This window comes from Pteropus medius, unplaced genomic scaffold (assembly GCF_902729225.1).
Source record: "Pteropus medius unplaced genomic scaffold, Ma_sr-lr_union100, whole genome shotgun sequence".
In the NCBI taxonomy this organism is placed as follows: domain Eukaryota; kingdom Metazoa; phylum Chordata; class Mammalia; order Chiroptera; family Pteropodidae; genus Pteropus; species Pteropus medius.
In genome coordinates, this window is record NW_024344370.1 from 5,220,917 (window position 1) to 5,227,223 (window position 6,307).

The 6,307-nt window shown below is 40.0% G+C and overlaps 1 pseudogene; it reads right to left on the minus strand.

Annotated features, from left to right (window-relative positions):
- Window positions 1-5,423: 5,423 nt before the first annotated feature.
- On the minus strand, window positions 5,424-5,542 carry LOC120608317 (uncharacterized; annotated as a pseudogene).
- Window positions 5,543-6,307: the final 765 nt, after the last annotated feature.

Genomic DNA, 6,307 nt, shown 5'->3' on the forward strand with positions numbered 1-6,307 from the left:
AGAACCCTTATATCCCTTTACTCAAATTCTCCAAGTGTTACTATTTTGCCACATTTGTGCATTTCGTATATGTCTCTCTTCTCTCTCTCTTTCTCTCTCATCTTTCTCTGTCATCAGTTGCTCCTTGTAAACAGTTTTCATCTCTCAAGCCAAGAAGTTAAGAGCAGAGAAAACTGAGTTTGAGTCCCAGTCACTTAACTTTTTATGTTACCTTGAGCAAGAGAGTTTTCTTTAGATTCTCAATTCCTTCAGTTACCAAATGGAGATAATGGTAATTCTAGTGTTCTAGTTTCTTTTGATGCTTAGATCTCCACACAGACTCAGCACATGGTAAGTAAATGTTAGCTACTGTCATTGTTGTCATTGTGATTATTGGCCCCCTGAGGTCACTTAATGCATCCCTGTGAATGCTCAGAATTTAGTGCAGTACCTTTTGATGATGGGTCCTCAAGATGGGTCAACACGTTTTGAGGCTCAGGCACATGGGAATGGTAGATGGGACCTCATCTCGAGGGCTAGAAACGTCCCTGGGACTTCAGTGGGAGAGGCTGGAAAGAATGAAAGCAGGACTCAGAAGCTGGAAACTCTGTTAATGACTCTGCTCAAGTCAGGATAGATGATTCATTGGCTGACCAAATAAAAGGGTAGTATTCAAGAAATTCCCCTCTCTCCCTATGCCTTTGAACCTCTTCGTGAATGTTTGGCCTGTGTCTATTGTCTGCCAAGCAATATTCTGGAATGACAACAACAAAAGCTGGTGAAACTGAGAAGAGGAGAAACTTTTGTCATTCCTTAACATTCTTTCAAGGAAGTTTTATATCAAAAGAAATGCTTACTCCTCTGCCCATCTCTCCTGCTCTCCTCCACATTCAGTGGCTTCGGGGACACCAAAAATGTGGTCTTGGCAGCACCTGTAGAGGAAAAGGAGGACAGATACTGGCAGTAGTGAAGTGGCCCGTACAGTAGGGGAGGGCTCCTGTTTAGAGGATATGGTATCTGAGGTGAAGCAGGAGCCTAGATAAACTTGACATTGCTTTTTGTTACTTGCTAAATAAATAAATACCCAGGGCTTTGCCAGATTTTTTGTTAACAGTGACAGGCAACTGATTTCAAGTAGATTGAGCCACCAGGGGAGCTATTGGTGTAGCTGGCGGAATTTAGGGAAGAGCTACACAAATGCAAGTGACTCCTGGGACCTTTGAGTGTTCTCCCTGAGGCCTGGCACCATTCTTCCAGCTTTGTTTTTCGGGGAGGATGGGAGAATGCAGCTGTGGTCAACCTGGGTTGCATCTTTACAGCCAGTACCTTGGAAGACAGATTGTTCTCTCCCAACAACTATCCGAAAAATCCTTGGAGAAGGACCCTGGCCCGTCTGGGATTATACACACTCACCCCTAGTACAGAGTCCTGTGAACTGAGTGGGGGAAGATGTAATTCGCTGAGCCCTGTGTTAGAGGGGACAGTTCTATTCTCAGGTGAAGATGAGGAGCCAGGAAGCCACCCCAGTCTGGAGAACATTATTTCTGGAAAGAAAATGGGCTTACTATTGCCTTCCTAGTATCACTTCTGCTTTCCCTGCAGTAATTTGACCCCATACTTTAAGACATAAATTTAGAAGCCTTCTCCTTGACTCTAACTTTTTCCTTCCCCTGAGCAGTGTGTCCTGGGTCTATCTTTAAAACTGGCCACCCACCCATTCCCCCAGAAAAGGTCCAACCTAAACAAACCTTGGCCTCTGCATCCCCCTCATGGGAAATGTCTTTGGCCTTCTTATTCCTTTCTGATCTCACTTTAGTACCCCTCCCTTGCAGGGCTTCCTGCCTTCTGACCTATTTGACTTTTTCTCAAAATTCTCACCTGGAACTGGACTTTTGGACTCAGCAATAAAATGTGGCTTCTTCTGAGGCCACAGCCCTCAGCATCTTTAGGGACTAATTTGGGAGCCCTCCCCATACCTTTGGTTTGCAGCTTCCTGGCTCAGCTCTGGCCTGAAGGACACCAGGCTGACATTGTAGTGCCCTGAGGGCAAGGGCCAGGGAGATTCATATTGTTTTCCCAGGACACTATCTATTAAGGACATACGGGATGTTACCTATAATCCCTGCTCAGGTATACAGATACCATCCTGAAGTTCAAAGGACAAATCTGTATTTCTATATCCACATTGCATACTCTTACTAGAAAGAGATCTTGTTGATTTTTAAAAAATGTTCTGGCATGAGGGTAACACGTAACCATGAAGTTAGAGGGTGCTGTCATTAGTTTCCTGTGATTGAGGATCCATCTAAGAGATGTTTAGATGGGGCCCTAATTTTATATCTTTTTATTTCTTGATTCATTCTAGCTAAAAGGTATTTATTAAGTGATTTCTATGGGTCAGAAGTCTGCATTAGGTATTACTGGAGATGAAAGAAGGAAAAGATAATCTATACCTTGGAGATACTCAGAGTCCAGTTATAGAGATAGCAAACAAGAATATTATTATGGTAAAAATTAAATATATATGTTATTACAAGTATAGTAATAGAAAGAACTGCAAGAAGAAAGTGTGAGCATCTCAGTGTGTGGTAGATATTGATAGGGGGAGTCATTTATAAAATGAGGTAATAGGGCATATGAGTGTCCTATTGCTGCTGTAATAAATTACCACAAATTTAGTGGCTTAAAACAACACAAGTTCATTCTCTTACAGTTTTGGTTAGAAGTCTAAAATTTGGATGTTGGCAGAGCTGCATTCCTTCTGGCAGCTCTAGGGGTGAACAAATTTCTTTCTCTTTTCCAACTGCTATAGGCTGCCTGCATTTCTTGGCTCAAGGACCTTTTCCAGCCAGCAAGACCTCTGCTTTCATCAACACATCCCATCTCTGACTCTTCTGCCTCCCTCTTCCACTTATAAGGACCCTCGTGATTACATTGGGCCCACCCAAATAATTCAGGATAATCTCCATCTCAAATTCCTTAATAACATCTATAAATTCCCTCTGTCATGTAAGGTAACATGGTTATAGGTTCTGAGGATTAGGACACAGACATCTTGGATGGGGGCATTATTTTGCCTACCACAGAGGACTAGATTGTCTCTAAGGTCTCCTCTAACTGCAAAATTCCTTGGGTCGATTGCAGCCATGTCAGCATGATTTGTTTCACTTAATTACTAGCCCTGACTGTGTACTCTCACTGTGTTTCATTGTGCTCAATGAAGAGAAAACTTTGTGGAGTTCCAGTTTCTTCTGTATATTTTGACCTTTGGGGCCACTGCAGAAGGAGTCATGTGGGGGAATTAGAATATTTAATGCCAAGAGTTTTAAAACTCAAGCTGTTTTTGCGATAAACACAACAGTAACTAAAGGACAGCTTTTGTCCCCTGCTCAGTTACAAAGCAAACCCTGATCCTACAAGCTTACTCTTTTCCTCTTAGATCATGGCCTATCAGTATCAAATGAGGCTTGAGAATCAGTCACGAGAGAACAGTCTCATTACTGTGACCTGAAAAGCACAGGAACAATGGGAAGGCAGAGAGATGGAACATAAAGATGGGCTAATACGTCTGCTGGAAGTGGAACAAAAAGCTGAGTAAGGATTATTTGATTCACCATTCATGCAAATAAGCAGAGGCAGCTGAGGTCCAGATAATACCAAACAACAGATATTTTGCAAGTCACTGATATTTAGCTTTGAAACGGAATCTTTGTTTTTATAATGCTTTTACTTTCACAGTGACCTCTTGCTTTGGCCACTTAAAATTAGGTGGTTTTCCCTTAGCCAAACCAGTTGTGCGGCTGACGGAAGTTGGCTCAGGATTAAATAATTGGCTGGCAGTATTATTCCCCCTCTTGTGTTTTTAAGCTTTCCCCTACGGTCTCTCTCTTTTTTTTTTTAACTAAGATATAATTGACATATAACATTGTATTAGTTTTAGGTGTTCAACGTAATGATTTGACAATGTATATTGATCACACAGTAAGTTTAGTTAACATTCATCACTACACGCAATTAACAATTTTTTTCTTGTGATGAGAACTTTTTAAAAATTTTATTTCATTATTAGTTTCAAGTATACAGTACATTGGTTAGACATTTATATAGTTTATAAAATGATCCCCCTAATTGCTGTTTCTCTCCTCTGGTTCTCCACCTAGCTAATACATTGATGCTAACCGCATTCTCTATGCTATTCTCCTGCCCATTTTTTAATTGGATTGTTTGTTTTCTGTTGTTGAGTTCTTTATATATTTTGAATATTAACCTCTTCCCAGATGTATCATAAGCGAATTATCTTCTCCCATTCAGTCGGTTGTCTTTTTGTTTTGTCGATGGTTTCTTTTGCTGTACAAAACCTTTTTGGTTTGATGTAGTCTTCTTTGTTATTTTTTCTTTTATTTCCCTTGCCCAAGGAGTTATGGCCAAAAAGAAATTACTGTTAGCAGTATCAGAGAGTTTACTGCCTATGTTTTCTTCCAGCAGTTTTATGGTTTCGGGTCTTACATTAAAGTCTTTAACCATTTTGAGTCTATTATTGTATACAGTGTAAGAAGGTGGTCCAGTTTCTTTTTTTCTTTCTTTCTTTCTTTCTTTTTTTTTGTACATGATGAGAATTTTTAAGATCTACTCTCTTAGCAACTTTCAAATATACGATACAGTGTTATTAACTATAGTCACTGGGCTGTGCATCACATCCCCAGGACTTATTTATCTTATAACTGGAAGTTTATACCGTTTGACCATCATTGCCTCTTTTACCCACCCCCTTACCTTCCGCCTATGGTAACCACCAGTCTGTTCTCTGTATCTATGAGTTAAGATTTTCCTTTTTTTAAAGAATCTACATATGTGAGATTATACAGTATTTATTTTTCTTTGTCTGACCTATTTTACTTAGCATAATGCCCTCAGGAGCTATCCATGTTGTCACATATGGCAAGATTTCCTTTTTTTTTTTTTTTATGGCTGAATAATATGCCGTTGTACATATAAACCACATTTTCTTTATTTATTCATCTGTTGATGGTCACTTAGGTTGTTTGCATGTCTTGGCTGTTGTGAATAATGCTGCAGTAAACATGGGGTGTAGATATTTTTTTGAGATAGTGATTCTGTTTCTTTTGAATAACGACCCAGAAGTGGAATTGCTGGATCATATGATAGTTCTATTTTCAGTTTGTTGAGGAACCTCCATACTGTTCTCTTTAGAAGCTGCACCAATTTACATTCCCACCAACAGTGGATGAGGGTTTCCTTTTCTCCACATCCTTGCCAAAACTTATTATTTCTTATATTTTTAATAATAGCCACTCTAACAGGTGTTAGGTGATAGCTCATTATATTTTTTATTTGCATTTCCTTGATGTTAGTGATGTTGAGCACTTTACCTGTTGTCTATTTCCTTTGGAAAATAGTTTATTCAGTTCCTCTATCTTTTTTAAAGCCTGCAGAACCTGATCTTCCTAGGTGGTCTCCCATCCAAGTACTAACGAGGCCTGACCCTGCTTAGCTTTCGAGATCAGATGAGATCGGGTGTGTTCAGGGTGGCATGGCCATAGACTCTTTATATATTTTGGATATTAACCCCTTACCAGATGACCCCTTTGTATTAAATAGAGTTGCTGTGGACATTGTGGATTGCCTACACAGCAGAATTCCCCACCCTCTTCTTTCCTAACAGACCAAATTTTGTTTAGGTGTTCACCTCACCCTCTTGCAAGACAAGTTACTCTGGGACGCTGCCTCTCCCCTCAGCTCTGGAAACTGGAACCTGATTGGTCCAAGTGTAATCCCATCACCCTGGGCAGTGATTGGTTCAAGAATGGGCAAGTGGCTTAAGTCTGATCAATGCAACACAAGAAGAGTTTTCTGGCAACTGTGGGGAACTTTATTTGCTCTTAAAAAAGAGACAAAGAAAGTCACTTTTGGTGTGTGAATGGGAATAAACATGTAGCTTGATACCACTGCTGACAATTATACAACCATGAAAAAAAAACAAAACAAAATAGAACAGAATTACTAGGACTCTGATAGTATGCACAGAAAAGAGGAGAGACAAAAAGAAACTGAATGCTTTCTCATAGCTCTGAACTCTGTTCATCAACAAACTCCGGATACTGCTTATCTCTGAGTTTTCTGTCATATGAGACATTCCCCTGTTGTCTATGCTATTTAAAGTTGTTTTCTTACTTGTAGCTAAAGCCTCCTAACAGATACACTCTTCAAGTTGTTACGTAGCTCAAAAGTCCTCTGATTTCAGCTGCCTGAGGCTATGAATAAGCTCACATTAGCTCTAAGCCTCTGCCACCTAACTCAGCAACTACTG